This window comes from Triticum dicoccoides, chromosome 4B (genome assembly GCF_002162155.2).
Source record: "Triticum dicoccoides isolate Atlit2015 ecotype Zavitan chromosome 4B, WEW_v2.0, whole genome shotgun sequence".
NCBI lineage: Eukaryota > Viridiplantae > Streptophyta > Magnoliopsida > Poales > Poaceae > Triticum > Triticum dicoccoides.
The window spans coordinates 118,021,159-118,037,570 of NC_041387.1; positions in this window are offsets into that span (position 1 = coordinate 118,021,159).

Consider the following 16,412-nt stretch of genomic DNA (forward strand, 5'->3'; position numbering starts at 1 on the left):
CCTCGTCTCCGGAGGGAGGCATGTAATCCTCTACCTCTTCGTCTGCCGCTCTCTCATGAGGGCTGGTGTCTCCGTCCTCCTGTGCTGAATCTTGCTGGAGGGGGTTGTCTTCGGCACTGTCTGGGTGTTATTATCTCCGGTGCCGGAATCTCCATTCTTGCTGTGGCGGGATTTAGAGCGGCGCTGCTGACGACGGTGCTTGGGCTGTTTCTTGGAGGGGTCATCCTCCGCTGTTCCTTCGCCATTCCCATCCTTTGGGATATCCACCATGTATATGTCATATGATGAGGTGGCTTTCCAGTGCCCAGTAGGTGCTGGTTCTTGGTCGTCTCCGGCATCGTCGTCCATACCGTCGATGTCTTCGGAGTCAAAGTCTAGCATGTCGGTTAGATCGTCGACAGTGGCTACTAAGTGGGTGGTGGGTGGGCTTTGAATTTCTTCGTCGTCCGCATCCCAACCGTCCTGACCGCAGTCCAGCCAGGGCTCTCCTGATAACGAGAGATACTTTAGCGAACTCAAGATGTCGCCGAAAGGTGAGTGTTGAAAGATGTCCGCAGCGGTGAAATCCATGATCGGTGCCTAATCGGATTCGATTGGAGGGGGCGCGGGAGGTTCGGAGTCCGGCGAGGAGTCCGGCACCTCGGAGTCACGATCTTCACAAGGGATAAGGTCAGTATTCGGCTCCATCGCCGTAGAGGTTGCAGCCCCCGCGGCGGTGTCTAGCCACCCGTCCTTGATCTGCGCAGCCGGCTCCGAATTGAGGGTCGGAGCGGACTCGTGTGCGGCTTCCAGGGCACTGTCCGGTTGCAGAGCTAAATCATGCCCATCGTGACAGTGCGGCGCGCTCGGCTGTGGCTCGAATCCATCGAAGATCAAGTCTCCGCGGATGTCAGCCGTGAAGTTCGAACTTCCAAATCTGACCTGACAGCCGGGGGCGTAGCTTTCAATCTACTCCAGATGGCCAAGCGAATTGGCCCGCAGTGCAAAGTCGCCGAATACGAAGATCTGTCCGGGGAGAAAAGTCTCACCCTGGACTGCGTTGTTGTTGACGATCGAAGGAGCCATCGAGCCTATCGGTGACGACACAGAGGAACTCTCAATGAAAGCACCAATGTCGGTGTCAAAACCGGTGGATCTCGGGTAGGGGGTCCCGAACTGTGCGTCTAGGCGGATGGTAATAGGAGACTAGGGACACAATGTTTTACCCAGGTTCGGGCCCTCTTGATGGAGGTAAAACCCTACGTCCTGCTTGATTGATATTGATGATGTGGGTATTACAAGAGTAGATCTACCACGAGATCAAGGAGGCTAAACCCGAGAAGCTAGCCTATGGTATGATTGTTGTTCGTCCTATGGACTAAAGCCACCCGATTTATATAGACACCGGAGAGGGCTAGGGTTACACAGAGTCGGTTACAATGGAAGGAGATCTACATATCCGTATCGCCAAGCTTGCCTTCCACGCCAAGGAAAGTCCCATCCGGACACGGGACGAAGTCTTCAATCTTGTATCTTCATAGTCTTGGAGTCCGGCCGATGATGATATTTCGGCTATCCGGACACCCCCTAGTCCAGGACTCCCTCAGAGAGCAAGAGTGACAGAAGCTTCAACCTAGCATAGAAATTGATGCATACGGGATAGAAGGGGGACCGATATATCTTAATGCTATGGTTGGGTTTTACCCTAATGAACGTTAGTAGTTGCGGATGCTTGCTAATAGTTCCAATCATAAGTGCATAGAATTCCAAGTCAGGGATGACATGCTAGCAGTGGCCTCTCCCACATAAAACTTGCTATTGGTCTAGTAAAGTAGTCAATTGCTTAGGGACAATTTCACAACTCCTACCACCACTTTTCCACACTCGTTATATTTACTTTATTGCTTCTTTATCTAAACAGCCCCTACTTTTTATTTACGTGCTTTTTATTATCTTGCAAAGCTATCCAACAACACCTACAAAGTACTTCTAGTTTCATACTTCTTCTAGGTAAAGCGAACGTCAAGCATGCGTAGAGTCATATCAGTGGCAGATAGGACTTGAGAGAGTATTTGTTCTAACTTTAGCTCCTCGTTGGGTTCTACACTCTTACTTATCGAAAGAGGCTACAACTATCCTGTATACTTGCGGGTCATCAATGCACAAGCAGTATTCCCGCTTAGTACAAGTGAAGGCTAGAAAGAGACTGGGAAGCGATCAACTAGAGAGCGACAACAGTCATGAACATGCATTAAAATTAATCAACACTGAGTGCAAGCATGAGTAGGATATAATCCACCATGAACATAAATATTGTGAAGGCTATGTTGATTTTGTTTCAACTACATGCGTGAACATGTGCCAAGTCAAGTCACTCGAATCATTCAAAGGAGGATACCACCCTATCGTACCACATCACAACCATTTTAATAGCATGTTGGCACGCAAGGTAAACCATTATAAGCTCCTAGCTAATTAAGCATGGCATAAGCAACTATAATCTCTAATTGTCATTGCAAACATGTTTATTCGTAATAGGCTGAATCAGGAACGATGAACTAATCATATTTACAAAAACAAGAGAGGTCGAGTTCATACCGGCTTCTCTCATCTCAATCAGTCCATCATATATCGTCATTATTGCCTTTCACTTGCACGACCAAACGGTGTGAATAATAATAATAGTGCACGTGCATTGGACTAAGCTGGAATCTGCAAGCATTCAATTCAAGGGCGAAGACAATGTAATATGGGCTCTTGGTTAAATCAACAATAATGCATATGAGAGCCACTTCAACATTTTCATCATAGTCTTCTCCTCTCGGCCCCCAAAGAAAAGAAAAGAAATAAAACTATTTACACGGGAAAGCTCCCAATAAGTAAAAGAAGAACGAGAAATCTTTTTGGGTTTTCTTTTAATTACTACTACAAGCATGGAAAGTAAACTAACTATTTTTTTGGTTTTTCTTAAGGTTATTCAAACACACAAGAAGAAAGCTAGAAAAAGAAAATAAACTAGCATGGATAGTACAATGAAAAAGTATGAGCACCGACAACTAGAGTGAGTGTGTGAACATGAATGTAATGTCGGTGAGAAATACGTACTCCCCCAAGCTTAGGCTTTTGTCCTAAGTTGGTCTATGCCCATGGATGGCCTGGGGGATATCTGAAGTTGTAATTGGGGTCGTACTGAGATGCAGCAGCCATTGTCTCACGAGCTGCAGCCTGGCGGCGAGCTGCCTCCGTCCTCCTCTCATACTCGTTCGCCTCCTCCCTAGTAATAACATATCTTCCTTTTGCCTGATAGTCAAAGAAGGCAGGAGCAGGGAGAGTAATATGGACAACGCGACGTCTGTCAAAGATTAGTCGATACTGGAGGATATGTTCATTCCTCTCAAGAAAATGATGAATAACCATGGCATTATAATCCAAATAAGCGGGAGGCAACTCCATATCATTTTCATGTATGGGTATACCAAGATAATTAGCCACACGGGTCGCATAAATCCCTCCAAACAAGTCTCCATCTAAACCATTATTATGTAATCTACGTGCAATAATTGCCCCCAAGTTGTATTGTTTATCACCTAATACAGCACTCTTGAGAACACAAAGATCCAGCACACACATGTGACAAGCTTCATCTTTACCGTTAATGCATCTACCTATGAAGAGAGCAAAGTAATGTATAGTAGGAAAATGAATGCTCCCTATGGTAGCTTGTGCTATTTCTCTGGATTCTCCCATGGTGATACTAGCAAGAAAGTCTTTATATTCAGATTTACGAGGTTCATTGACACTACCCCACTGAGGGAGTTTACAAGTAGTAGTAAAATCTTCTAGGTCCATAATATAAGATTTGTCATAAAGATCAAACAGGACATTGCGAGAATTGCGCGAAGATGTAAATTTAAACCTTCTCACAAAGGAATCAGTCAAATGGTAGTATTGAGGGCACTTATCTTGCATGAAGTCCTCAAGATCGGCATTACACACATATGCATCAAATTCATTCCTGCTCTGACCATAAACTCCTCTGACGGCCATTCACAAGGCCGCATGTAAGCTACCCTCGGTGGTTCATCGTCCTGCTCACGCATTGCGAGCCTAGGTCCTTCTTTCTTGAAGAACCACCTTGGTACATTTTCCTAGACATATTTCTTCCTCTGAAAAATTTCTGAAATTTTTAGTAACTCAAAATAAAAGGGAACCAAACTCAACAAGATTGATAGAAACTACTCCTACAAGTGCCTAGAGGCTATATCATGCATTAGAACTACTTGGGACCATATAAATTTGACATGCAAGCTCAAGAACAGGGTCACCTTAGCAGCAAAATTTTGCAATGAATAAAGCACTAGAACAAAAACTAATTGGACCATTGGAGGAGTCACATACCAAAGAACAATCCCCCAAAGCAGTTTTGTGAATGGAGCTTTGAGCAAGGAGATCAAAAATGGCAGCAAAATGAGCTAGAACTCGTGCTTGAGCTGGATAGTGATTTTTTGGGGAGGAAGAAGAAGTGTGTGGGTGCAGGAATAAGTGGAGGGGGCCACCATGGGCCCACGAGGCAGGGGGCGCGCCCAGGGGGGTAGGGCACGCCCCTGACCCTCGTGGCCAGGTGCCAACTCCCCTGCTGTGTTCTCAATGCTAGATATTCTCAAATATTCCAGAAAAAATCATATTAAATTTGCAGGGCATTTGGAGAACTTTTATTTTGGGGGTATTTTTTATTGCATGGATAATACAGAAAACAGGCAGAAAATACTATTTTTGCTTTATTAATTCTAAATAACATAAAGTAAAAAGAGGGTACAGAAGGTTGTGCCTTCTAACTTCATCCATCTCATGATCATCAAAAGGAATCCACTAGCAAGGTTGATCAAGTCTTGTTAACAAACTCATTCTGAATAATATGGAACCGGAGAAATTTCGAATAACACTAGGTTACCTCAATGGGGATATGAACATCCCCAATAATAAGAATATCATATTTCTTCTTCACACTAGGAAGATGAAATTCAAAACCTCCAATAATAATTGTTGGAGTTTTTCCAATAGAATTGATGCTATGAACTTGAGGTTGTTTCCTTGGAAAGTGTACTGTATGCTCATTACCATTAACATGAAAAGTGACATTGCCTTTATTGCAATCAATAACAGCCCCTGCAGTATTTAAAAGGGGTCTACCAAGGATAATCGACATACTATCGTCCTCGGGAATATCAAGAATAATAAAGTCCGTTAAGATAGTAACGTTTGCAACCACAACAGGCACATCCTCACAAATACCGACAGGTATAGCAGTTGATTTATCGGCCATTTGCAAAGATATTTCAGTAGGTGAATTCAAGTCTATGATATAAGGAGAGAGGCATAACACTAACACTGGCTCCAAGATCACATAAAGCAGTTTTAACATAGTTTCTTTTATTAAAGCATGGTATAGTTGGCACTCCTGGATCTCCTAGTTTCTTAGGTATTCCACCTTTAAAAGTATAATTAGCAAGCATGGTGGAAATTTCAGCTTCCGGTATCTTTCTTTTATTTGTAATAATATCCTTCATGTACTTAGCATACGGATTTACTTTAAGCATATCAGTTAAGCGCATACGTAAGAAGATAGGTCTAATCATTTCAGCAAAGCACTCAAAATCCTCATCATCCTTTTTCTTGGATGGTTTAGGAGGAAAAGGCATGGGTTTCTGAACCCATGGTTCTCTTTCTTTACTGTGCTTACTAGCAACAAACTCTCTCTTATCATAACGTTGATTCTTTGATTGTGGGTTATCAAGATCAACAGCAGGTTCAATCTCTACATCATTATTATTGCTAGGTTGAGCATTGGCATGAACATTATCACTAGGTTCATGTTCATCACCAGATTGTGTTTTAGCATCAGAAATAGAAATATCATTGGGATTCTCAGGTGTGTCGATAACAGGTTCACTAGAAGCATGCAAAGTCCTATCATTTTTCTTTTTCTTCTTTTTAGATGTACTAGGTGCATCAATATTATTTCTCTGAGAATCTTGCTCAATTCTCTTAGGGTGGCCTTCAGGATACAAAGGTTCCTGAGTCATTTTACCCATTCTAGTAGCCAACTCTATTATTTAATTCATCGAGCAAATCACTTTGAGCTTTAAGTACTTGTTCTACTTGAGTGGTGACCATAGAAGCATGTTTACTAGTGAGTGTAAGTTCACCCTTAACTCTAGAAATATAATCACTTAAGTGTCCAATCATATAAGCATTTTGTTTTAATTGTCTACCAACATAAGCATTGAAGTTTTCTTGTCTAGCCATAAAGTCATCAAATTCATCCAAACATTGGCTAGCAAACTTAGTAGACGGGATTTCAACTTTATCATATCTATAGAGAGAATTTACCTTTACTACCTGTGTCGGGTTATCAAGACCATGTATTTCTTCAATAGGTGGTATACTAAGGCCATGTATTTCTTCAACAGGAGGTAAATTCTTAACATCTTCAGCTTTATACCTTTTTCTTTCATAGATTTCTTTGCTTCTTGCATATCTTCTGGACTGAGAAATAGAACACCTCTTTTCTTCAGAGTTGGCTTAGGAATTGGCTCAGGAAGTGTCCAATTATTTTCATTAGTCAACATATTATTCAGTAGCAATTCAGCTTGATCGACTGTTCTTTCCTTGAAAACACAACCAGCGCAACTATCCAAGTGGTCCTTGGAAGCATCAGTTATTCCATTATAAAAGATATCAAGTATTTCATTTTTCTTAAGAGGATGATCAGGCAAAGCATTAAGTAACCGGAGAAGCCTCCCCCAAGCTTGTGGGAGACTCTCTTCCTCAATTTGCACAAAATCATATATTTCCCTTAAAGCAGCTTGTTTCTTATGAGCAGGGAAATATTTAGTAGAGAAGTAATGAATCATATCCTGGGGACTACGCACACAACCAGGATCAAGAGAATTAAACCAAGTTTAGCATCACCCTTTAATGGGAATGGAAAAATCTTAAGGATGTAATAGTAGCAAGATTTCTCATCATTAGTGAACAGGGTGGCTATATCATTTTGTTGGGGATCATTGCAGAAATTAAAAAAATTCTATGCATCACCAAGATCAATATATGGAGTAACTAGCAACGAGAGAGAGTGGAGTGCATCTTCATACCCTTGAAGATTGCGAGTCGGAAGCGTTGCAAGAACGCGGTTGGAGGAGTCGTACACGTAGCGATTCAGATCGCAGCCAAATCCGATCTACGCACCGAACAACGGTGCCTCCGCGTTCAACACACGTGCAGCCCGGTGACGTCTCCCATGCCTTGATCCAGCAAGGAGGAGGGAGAGGTTGAGGAAGAAGGCTCCAACAGCAGCACGACGGTGTGGTGGTGATGGAGTGGCAGTTCTCCGGCAGGGCTTCGTCAAGCTCACGCGGAGGAGGAGAGGTGTTAGGGAGGGGAGGGGCTGCGCCTTGGATGTGGTGCTGCACCTCTCCCTCCACCCGTCTATTTATAGGGAGAAGGGGGAAGGGGGCCGACCCCTCTAGATGGGATCTAGAGGGGGGCGGCCAAGGGGGGAGGGGGCTTGCCCCCCAAGCCAAGAGGGGCGCCCCCTTTAGGGTCCCCCCCCCCCAACCTTAGGCGCATGGGCCCTAGGGGGTGGCGCCCAGCCCACTTGGGGCTGGTTCCCTTCCACCTACAGCCCATAAGGCCCTCTGGGGTAGGTGGACCCACCCGATGGACCCCTGGAACCCCTCCGGTGGTCCCGGTACAATATCGGTATACCCCTTAATATTTCCGGTGACCGTACGATGACTTTCCATATATAAATCTTCACCTCCGGACCATTCCGGAACTCCTCATGACGTCCGGGATCTCATCTGGGACTCTGAACAACATTCGGTAATCACATACAAATCTTCCTTATAACCCTAGCATCATCGAACCTTAAGTGTGTAGACTCTACGAGTTCGGGAATCATGTGTAGACATAACCGAGACAGCTCTTCGGCCAATAACCTACAGCGGGATCTGGATACCCATGTTGACTCCCACATGTTCCACGATGATCTCATCGAATGAACCACGATGTTGAGGATTCAAGCAATCCCGTATACAATTCCCTTTGTCAATCGGTATGTTACTTGCCCGAGATTCGATCATCGGTATCCCAATACCTCGTTCAATCTCGTTACCGACAAGTCACTTTACTTGTTCCGTAATGCATGATCTTGTGACCAACTACTTAGTCACATTGAGCTCATTATGATGATGCATTACCGAGTGGGCCGAGAGATACCTCTCCGTCATACCGAGTGACAAATCCGAGTCTCGATTCGTGCCAACCCAACAAACACTTTCAGAGATACCTGTAGTGCACCTTTATAGCCACCCAGTTACGTTGTGACATTTGGTACACCCAAAGCATTCCTACGGTATCCGAGAGTTGCACGATCTCATGGTCTAAGGAAATGATACTTGACATTATAAAAGCTTTAGCAAACGAACTACACGATCTTGTGCTATGCTTAGGATTGGGTCTTGTCCATCACATCATTCTCCTAATGATGTGATCCCGTTATCAATGACATCCAATGTCCATAGTCAGGAAACCATGACCATCTGTTGATCAACGAGCTAGTCAACTAGAGGCTCACTAGGGACATGGTGTGATCTACGTATTCACACATGTATTACTGTTTCCGATCAATACAATTATAGCATGAACAATAGACAATTATCATGAACAAGGAAATATAATTATAACCATTTTATTATTGCCTCTAGGGAATATTTCCAACAGTCTCCCACTTGCACTAGAGTCAATAATCTAGTTACATTGTGATGAATCGAACACCCATAGAGTTCTGGTGTTGATCATGTTTTGCTCACGAAAGAGGTTTAGTCAACGGATCTGCGACATTCAGATCCGTATGCACTTTACAAATATCTATGTCTCCATCTTGAACATTTTCACGAACTGAGTTGAAGCGATGCTTGATGTTTCTGGTCTTCTTGTGAAACTTGGGCTCCTTGGCAAGGGCAATAGCTCCAGTGTTGTCACAGAAGAGAGTCATCGGGCCCGACGCATTGGGAATAACTCCTAGGTCGGTAATGAACTCCTTCATCCAGATTGCTTCATGTGCTGCCTCCGAGGCTGCCATGTACTCCGCTTCACATGTAGATCCTGCCACGACGCTTTGCTTGAAACTGCACCAGCTTACTGCCCCACCATTCAAAATATATATGTATCCGGTTTGTGACTTGGAGTCATCCAGATCTGTGTCGAAGCTAGCATCGACGTAACCCTTTACGACAAGCTCTTCGTCACCTCCATAAACGAGAAACATATCCTTAGTCCTTTTCAGGTACTTCAGGATATTCTTGACCGTTGTGCAGTGTTCCATGCCAGGATTACTTTGGTACCTCCCTACCAAACTTACGGCAAGGTTTACAACAGGTCTGGTACACAGCATGGCATACATAATAGACCCTATGGCTGAGGCATAGGGGATGACACTCATCTTTTCTCTATCTTCTGCCGTGGTCGGGCTTTGAGCCGAGCTCAATTTCACACCTTACAATACAGGCAAGAACCCCTTCTTGGACTGATCCATATTAAACTTCTTTAATATCTTATCAAGATATGTGCTTTGCGAAAGACCTATGAGGCGTCTCGATCTATCTCTATAGATCTTGATGCCTAATATGTAAGCAGCTTCTCCAAGGTCCTTCATTGAAAAACACATATTAAAGTAGACCTTTATGCTTTCCAAAAGTTCTATATCATTTCCCATCAATAGTATGTCATCCACATATAATATCAGAAATGCTACAGAGCTCCCACTCACTTTCTTGTAAGCGCGGGCTTCTCCATAAGTCTGCATAAACCCAAACGCTTTGATCATTTCATCAAAGCGAATGCTCCAACTCTGAGATGCTTGCACCAGCCCATAGATGGAGCGCTGGAGCTTGCATACCTTGTTAGCATTCTTAGGATCGACAAAACCTTCCGGCTACATCATATACAATTCTTCCTTAAGAAAGCTGAGGGAGTCCTGGATTAGGGGGTGTCCGGATAGCCGAACTATCACCTTTGGCCGGACTCCTGGACTATGAAGATACAAGATTGAAGACTTCGTCCCGTGTCCGGATGGGACTTTCCTTGGCCTGGAAGGCAAGCTTGGCAATATGGATATGTAGATCTCCTACCATTGTAACCGACTCTGTGTAACCCTAACGCTCTTCGGTGCCTATATAAACCGGAGGGTTTTAGTCCGTAGGACGAACAACAATCATACCATAGGCTAGCTTCTACGGTTTAGCCTCTCTGATCTCGTGGTAGATCTACTCTTGTACTACCCATATCATCAATATTAATCAAGCAGGAGTAGGGTTTTACCTCCATCGAGAGGGCCCGAACCTGGGTAAAAACATCGTGTCCCTTGTCTCCTGTTACCATCCGCCTAGACGCACAGTTCGGGACCCCCTACCCGAGATCCGCCGGTTTTGACACTGACATTGGTGCTTTCACTGAGAGTTCCTCTGTGTCGTCATCTTTAGGCCCGATGGCTCCTCCGATCATCAACAACGATGCGGTCCAGGGTGAGACTTTTCTCCCCGGTTAGATCTTCGTATTCGGCGGCTTTGCACTGTGGGCCAATTCGCTTGGCCATCTAGAGCAGATTGAAAGCTACGCCCCTGGCCATCAGGTCAGATTTGGAAGTTTGAACTATACGGCTGACGTCCTCGGAGACTTGATCTTCGACGGGTTCGAGCCACAGCCGAGCGCGCCGCACTGTCACGATGGGCACGATCTAGCTCTGCCGCCGGACAGTGCCCTGGAGGCCGCACAAGTGTTCGCTCCGACCCTTAGCTCGGATCTGACTGCGCCGATCGAGGATGGGTGGCTGGACACCGCCTTGGGGGCTGCTATCTCTACGGCGATGGAGCCGAATACTATCCCTGTCCTTTGCAAGGCTCGTAACTCCAAGGTACCAGACTCCTCTCCGGACTCCGGACCTTCCGCGCCCCTGCCAATCGAACCCGATTGGGCGCCGGTCATGGAGTTCACCGCCGCGGACATCTTTCAGCACTCGCCCTTTGGCGACATCTTGAATTCACTAAAGTCTCTCTCTTTATCAGGAGAGCCCTGGCCGGACCACGGTCAGCAAGGTTGGTATGCGGACGACGAAGAAATTCAAAGCCCGCCCACCACCCACTTCGTAGCCACTGTCGATGATTTAACCGACATGCTTGACTTCGACTCCGAAGACATCGACGGTATGGACGACGATGCAGGGGACGACCAAGAACCAGTACCTACAGGGCACTGGAAGGCCACCTCGTCCTACGACATTTACATGGTGGACATCCCAAAAGACGGGAACGGCGATGGAACAACGGAGGATGACCCCTCAAGAAACAGCCTAAGCGCCGGCGTCAGCGGCGCCGCTCTAAATCCCGCCACAGCAAAAACGATGATTCCAGCACGGGAGACAATAACACCCTGGAAAGTGCCGAAGACAACCCCCTCCAGCAGGATTCAGCACAGGAGGATGGAGAAGCCAGCCCTCATGAGAGAGCGGCAGACAGAGAGGTAGAGGACGATAATTACATGCCTCCCTCTGAAGACGAGGCAAGCCTCGACGACTACGAATTTGTCATGCCTGAGGATCCCGTCGAACAGGAGCATTTCAAATGCGGGCTTATGGCCATGGCAAGCAGCCTCAAGAAAAAGCAGCAACAGCTTAGAGCTGATCAAGATTTGCTAGCTGACAGATGGACTGAAGTCCTTGCAGCCGAAGAGTACGAACTCGAACGCCCCTCCAAGAGCTACCCAAAATGCAGGCTACTACCCCGATTAGAGGAGGAGGCACTCAAACCTACATCACCAGCGCAGGATGTGGCCGACCGGCCACCTCGTGGCCACGACAGAGAGGCCTCCCAGCCCTCCACTCAAGCCACACCCCGGCGCCGCTCAAAAAATACCAAGGCATGAGGAAGTGCGCCAGACCTGCGAGATATATTGGAGGACAAGGCAAGGCAGACAAGATCGATCTACGGATCACATGGGCGCCTCACTACACGTGACGACAACTGTCACGCTGGATACAGCAAATCCGGCCGGGCCGAACACAGCAGACAAAACCCATTTGAGCTACGTCATGATATAGCCCAATACAGAGGCGCCGCACACCCACTATGCTTCACAGACGAAGTGATGGATCATCAGATCCCCGAGGGTTTCAAACCCATGAACATTGAATCATACGATGGCACAACAGATCCTGTGGTCTGGATCAAGGACTATCTCCTTCATATCCACATGGCCCGCGGTGATGATCTACACGCCATCAAATACCTCCCACTCAAGCTTAAAGGACCCGCTCGGCATTGGCTTAACAGCTTGCCAGCGGAGTCAAATGGTTGTTGGGAAGACCTGGAAGCCGCATTCCTCGACAATTTCTAGGGCACCTATGTGCGACCACCAGACGCCGATGACCTAAGCCACATAATTCAGCAGCCAGAGGAATCGGCCAGACAATTTTGGACACGGTTCCTAACCAAGAAAAATCAAATCATCGACTGTCCAGATGCAGAGGCCCTTGCAGCCTTCAAACATAACATCCGCGATGAGTGGCTCGCCGGGCACCTAGGACAGGAAAAGCCGAAATCCATGGCAGCCCTCACAACACTCATGACCCGCTTTTGCGAGGGAGAAGACAGCTGGCTAGCTCTTAGTAACAACATGACCAAGAGCCCTGATAATTCGGATACCAAGGACAGCAATGGCAGGTCGCGTCGCAACAAGCACAAGCGCCGCATTAACGGCGATAATGCTGAAGATACGGCAGTCAATGCCGGATTCAGTGGCTCTAAACCCGGTTAGCGGAAAAAGCCATTCAAAAGAAATACTCCGGGCCCGTCCAATTTGGACCGAATACTCGATCTCTCGTGCCAGATACACGGCACCCCCGAAAAACCAGCCAACCACACCAACAGGGTTTGTTGGGTGTTCAAGCAGGCAGGCAAGTTACATGCCGAAAACAATGACAAGGGGCTGCATAGTGACGATGAGGAGGAACCCCGACCGCCGAACAATAGAGGACAGAAGGGCTTCCCCCTACAAGTGCGGACGGTGAACATGATATACGCAACCCACATACCCAAAAGGGAGCGGAAGCATGCACTAAGGGACGTATATGCGATGGAGCTAGTCGCCCCAAAGTTCAACCCGTGGTCCTCTTGCCCGATCACTTTTGATCGAAGGGACCACCCCACTAGCATCCGTCACGGTGGATTCGCCGCATTGGTTCTAGACCCAATCGTTGACGGATTTCACCTCACTAGAGTCCTGATGGACGGCGGCAGCAGCCTGAACCTGTTTTATCAGGATACAGTGCGCAAAATGGGCATAGACCCCTCAAGGATTAAACCCACAAAGACGACCTTTAAAGGCGTCATACCAGGTGTAGAGGCCAACTGTACATGCTCAGTTACACTTGAAGTGGTCTTCGGATCTCCGGATAACTTCCGAAGCGAGGAGTTAATCTTCGACATAGTCTCGTTTCGCAGCGGCTATCATGGACTGCTCGGACGAACCGCATTTGCAAAGTTCAATGCGGTGCCGCACTACGCATATCTCAAGCTCAAGATGCCAGGCCCTCGAGGAGTCATTACGGTCAACGGAAACACCGAACGCTCTCTCCGAACGGAGGAGCATACGGCGGCTCTCGCGGCGGAAATACAAAGCAGCCTCTCAAGACAATTCTCGAGTCCGGCTATTAAACGTCTGGACACCGTCAAGCGCGCCTGGAGTAACCTACAACAAGACCGCCCAGCACGTCCGGAGCACGCGTAGCAATGCGGCCCCAACCCCAGCCCTCGTGAAATTGCGAAACCAGTACTACGCGTACATAATTACACTCTGGAAATACCATGGGCATAGGGGGAGCGGCACGACCACGGCAGGCCCAGAATGCGGCTCAACCGCACCAGGGGCTCCCGATTGTGTAATTCTTTTTTCTTACTTTCAGGACTCCTTTATCAAGAAGCCCTGTCTGGCAGTAGAATCGCCGAACACACGATGCAACACCCGGGGAAACAGAAAGCTACGTCGAGTGTCCAGGTGGTCTCTATAACGAGCAGTATACCTGTTTTACATATCATGCCGCAGCTTGCTTCTGGAGGAGGACATGTCAAATAGTCCCGTCCCTTGCTTATCGCGCTATTTGTATCATTCTACTTTTACCGCAGCCCTTTTTAAAAAAAACAATGCATAGCTTTTGTCTATTATTGCATTTCTTTTTTTAACCTATATATGTTCACTTATGACATGTTGCATCCGTATGCTTTGGTACGGCCAAATACACCAGGGGCTTAAGTACCCCAAAATATGGTGTGATGAGTCCGAACACTTTCACAAGTGCGGCACCCCGAACTTATAGCATTATATGCATCAGCTCCGAATCATGTCTTGGGTCAATAGTTGGGTTTGCCCGGCTCCCATGTTTTGGTACCTTACGTTCTGTTATATCAGCTAAGGTAACACTGGGAGAACCACTGCGATTGTGCCCCGGTTGAGCTGGGTTGAGCACCTTAGTGGAGAAAGCTAAACTGACCGTCATGATAGGGCGAGAGCCGGTCGCTGTTCGAGAGGTTTTCGAGTCCCTAAAGACTTATGCCGCTTAGAGCGAGGAGCCGGCTTTGTCCGGCCCAGGCGTGGATAGCGCCCTGAATTCGGTCTTCCGAATACTAGGGGCTTCGCCGAAATTTAAAATTATAGAATTCTATGGCTAAGTGAGAGTGTTCAAGCATTATAGTCCGGTTGCCTTGTTCGTTGCGTTGAGCGCCTCCCACGAAGGACCCAAGAATGGGAAAAAGAGCGCTCAAGTTTATCCCGAACACCCCAGCACTCGCGGCACGGGGGCAGAAGCCGACGACTCGCCATCTCTCAAAATTAATAAACGGCCGCACAGAAGGTAATATTTTAAATTCACAAGCGTTGCTTAGTGCATATGAACTAGTTTTCAAGCGTATAGGATAACAAATGCGAGTTTACTCAAAAATTACATCTTTGGAGCATTCACCCGCTATAAGGAGGGCACCCTTCAGGACGCCCGCATAATACATCTCGGGCGTGCGATACTCCTTGCCCGGCGGTGGAGCGTCCGTCACAAGCTTCTCAGCATCCATCTTGCCCCAGTGCACTTTAGCATGGGCAAGGGCCCTACGGGCACCTTCGATACAGACGGAGCGCTTGACGACTTCAATCCATGGACAGGCATCCACCAGCCGCCTCACCAGCCCAAAGTAGCTCCCAGGAATGGCTTCCTTAGGCCACAACCAAACTATGAGGCCCTTCATGGCCTGTTCGGCCACCTTATGGAGCTCGACCAACTGCTTCAGCTGGTCGCTCAAGGGCACCGGGTGTCCGGCCTCAGCATACTGAAACCAGAACACCTCCTCCGTCGAGCTCCTCTCCTCGGCCCGGTAGTATGCGGCAGCGTTGGACACACTGCAGGGCAGATCTGCGAATGCTCCTGGAGAGCTCCGGATTCGGGTAAGTAACAAGTAATTCACTTTCACGTGTTTGCTTTGCATGAAGAATGCCTTACCCGCCGCTATCTTCTTCATCGCCTCAATTTCCTAGAGGGCTTTTTGGGCTTCGGCCTTAGCGGCTTTGGCACTCTCAAGAGCCGAGGCGAGCTCGGACTCTTGAGTCTTTGAGTCACGCTCCAAACTCTCGTGTTTTTCCATGAGCGCCTGGAGCTCTTGCCGCACCTCCGCCACACGCGCCTCCTGCTTCTCTCGCTCGGTGCGCTCCGCGGCCGCATTGCCCTTCGGCTTTGGACACCGCTTCCTTCAGGGTCGCCACCTCGTTCGTGGCCCCTGCAATTCTCACGTTATTCCTGCTATTTTTTGCAACCACATCTTTTATGTACTTCCATAAGGTACAACTTACCTTCCTTGTCCTCAAGCCGCTTTTTGGCAAGGCCGAGTTCGTTCTCGGACCGCTCGAGGCTCTGCTTCAATGCATCGACCTCCGCAGTCAGTGCGGCAGAGGTCAGCAGCACAGCCTGCATTCCCCATATTGACATACCTATGTTAGACTCCTGCGTACATCTTTTTAGATCCTCAGTTCGTCTTTTCTTTCTGAACACCAAACTGAGCATCAGGGGCTACTATCTATGCGGTAATATTTTTACATATCTTAAATACATACCTCAAAGCCTGTTAGAAGGCTGGCACAGGCTTCGGTCAGCCCGCTCCTGGCGGACTGAAATTTCTGGATCACCACACTCATAACAGTGCGGTGCCCCTCGTCGGTGGAGGCGCCGTTAAGCGCCTCCAGCAAATTATCCGATGCCTCCGGTTGGACGGAGGTCACCGGTGTCACAGTCTTACCCTTCTTACGAGGGGTCGCCTGCCGGACTCCGGAACCACTAA